A 2,389-nucleotide genomic window follows, 5' to 3' on the forward strand; every position below is an offset into this window, starting at 1 on the left:
TTTCTTTTTAATTTAATCACACTGTTGAGTTTGCTTCAACCCTCAAAATTTCGGTGTTTCACGAGTTTGCTTCGGCCCTCGTACACCATTTATTTTGTTTTTTATTTAGTCGGTGTTTCACGAGCTGCTACGGCCCTCGTGCACCTTGACGTCCATTTAGTTTGTGTCTCACGAGTTGTTTCGACTCTCGTGCACAATTAGTTTTATTCCTGTTATTATAGGTGGCTTTTCAAATGGCATGTTCCTGACATACGCAAGGCAATCAAAATCCGGTACCGCGTCGACAATGATCAACTTGGCTCATCTACAACGGTCTCAGCAACTATTTTTGGTCCAGTCAAAGCGTCCGTTACCTACCGTTTTGACTGAGGGGGTGTATTAGAGAATATTAGGAATATTACCATTAGAGAATAATAGGAAAATATATTATCGGTAGATAATATATTATAGTTAGGTAGTATTATCTTTAGGAAGATCTTTGGATTGTTTCCCAAGGCATTGCTACTATAAATTGTAATCGTTTCATTAATAATATTCACATCATTAAGTTATACTCTCCTTCTATTATTAACAGTATCATGTTAATGTTAAAGATCAGTAGCGTAGCCACATATAGAGTAGTGGGGTCTTGAGACCCCACAACTTTTCGACAATTGACGTTTTTTATCATTAATATATTTGTCTGTTTTCAAAATTTTATGTCTTTAAGATCCCGTAATAAGATATGAATAACAATCACATTATAATATACCCCACAGGTAAACGATTCTGGCTCCGCCACTGTTAAAGATTCCAATTTTTTGTAAATAAAACATTACTTAGTCTAGGATAATAAAGAAGTTTCTATCTAACGTTTAACCTATTTATCCTTTAATCAAGTGGTTATAGAAAGTTCAACAATTACAAACTAGGTTCGAGTGCTTACATAGAAAGTTGATTTTCGAGTGAATATTAGAACTGACATTAGTCTTAACTATTCATATTCGTTAGTGAATTAGAAATGTATTAGGATGAATAACTTATTCAATTTAAAGTTGGAGTTCACATCGAGCCTCTTTGTTCACGTGAGTTGACATTTGTATTGGTTATTTTATGACTTGATGTTTAACGGTGGTTTAAGATACAAAATATTACAAGTGGCCCGTGCATCGCACGGGCATTAAATCTAGTATATAACTAAAGGAGGCTTTTTTTTTCTAATTATACTATTAGCATTAGTATTAGGAGATTATTAATTATTTAAAAATTTTCTATTATAATTAGGAATATAATTTTCCTACTAGAAATGAGAATTAATTAATTATTTTACAATTTTCCTATTAGAAATAGGAAATAAATTAACAATTTATTAAGGCTTTTTTTTCCTAATTATACTATTAGAATTAGGAGATAATAATTATTTAAAAAATTCCTATTATAATTAGGAATATAATTTTCCTATTAGAAATGAGAATTAATTAATTATTTTACAATTTTATTATTAGAAACGGGAAATAAATTAATTATCTACAATTTATTAATATTAAAAAATTATTCTTTAGTATTTGTTCACTTTTTATTAAATTAGAAGGAAAAAAACATTTGATATATTTATAATATCCAATTTTATAACAACTTTCGATTAAAAAAATGAGGTATTATGAGGCTAAAAGGCCGTAGGCCGAAATGGGTTGTGACAAATGTGCATGCATAATACGTACTACATGGAATTTACTCATGTAAAGAGTAAAATGAACGCTGAAATATGCCCCTGCGTCTTTTGTTATTGCTAATGTCATATTTAATTATACATAATACGAAATTTATTTTTCAAATGTCATATGTATTTCTCCTACTAATTTTAAAGTTATTTCTCTCACAATATACTTCAACTTCTATTGATAATTTATTATATATTATTTATATTCATTTGTCATTATATAAAAGTATATTAATCAAAATTTAAATAAGATATTCACAAATTATTGATAAGTACAAAGTTTGATATCTATTTTTCAAGGAGTATTAAAAGATAAAGAAATTTGCTGCTAATTTGCGAATCGAAATATCATATTATAACAAATGAGTAAATGTTTTGAAATTTTTCCCATGGTACCCTTGTGGTTTATCACTTTGTCCATGGTACCCCTCTTTTTAAGAATGTGTTTATGGTATCCTTGAGGTTCATTGTTTGTGCCAATGATACCCTTGTTGGTTTATGGGCGTTAAATTAAGACTAACGGAGTTAGATTAAGGCCAATAACTTTTTTTGGCGGGAAAATTTGTTTTTTAACAACTTTATTAAAAAATGGAGTTTGCACCAAATGCACCCGAGATTTGCAATATACCATTTTCTCATCCAACAGCTACTCATCATCTTTTTTTCACTATAATAATACACATTCAACAC

Source organism: Silene latifolia, chromosome 11 (assembly GCF_048544455.1).
Source record: "Silene latifolia isolate original U9 population chromosome 11, ASM4854445v1, whole genome shotgun sequence".
NCBI lineage: Eukaryota > Viridiplantae > Streptophyta > Magnoliopsida > Caryophyllales > Caryophyllaceae > Silene > Silene latifolia.